The sequence below is a fragment of the Tupaia chinensis genome, unplaced genomic scaffold (genome assembly GCF_000334495.1).
Source record: "Tupaia chinensis unplaced genomic scaffold, TupChi_1.0 Scaffold000387_1, whole genome shotgun sequence".
Lineage (NCBI taxonomy): Eukaryota > Metazoa > Chordata > Mammalia > Scandentia > Tupaiidae > Tupaia > Tupaia belangeri.
Window position 1 is genome coordinate 3272803 of NW_006159889.1, and position 246 is coordinate 3273048.

At 63.4% G+C, this 246-nt stretch overlaps 1 protein-coding gene across 7 annotated transcripts in view; it reads left to right on the forward strand.

The window, feature by feature from the left end:
- Positions 1 to 246, forward strand: part of NASP (nuclear autoantigenic sperm protein) — a 44462-nt gene that overhangs the window by 6165 nt on the left and 38051 nt on the right. The window lies entirely within an intron of this gene.

Consider the following 246-nt stretch of genomic DNA (forward strand, 5'->3'; position numbering starts at 1 on the left):
GACACGGCGTAATAACCAGCCGAGATTTGGCGCCAAAAAAAAAAAAAAAAACCAGCACGAGGAAGGAGGCTGGACCCGAGGGGCCGGTGTGGGCGGGGCCTCGTGGAGGGCGGAGCCTTGCGCGCGTGCGTTCGCATCCCTCGGCTCTGGGCAGGAGGCGGGGCCTTGAGGAGGCGGGAAAACTCCATTGTTTGGGGCTGCTGTGGCTGGAGCTCAACCTTGGCCTGCGCACTGGCTGGGTGAGAC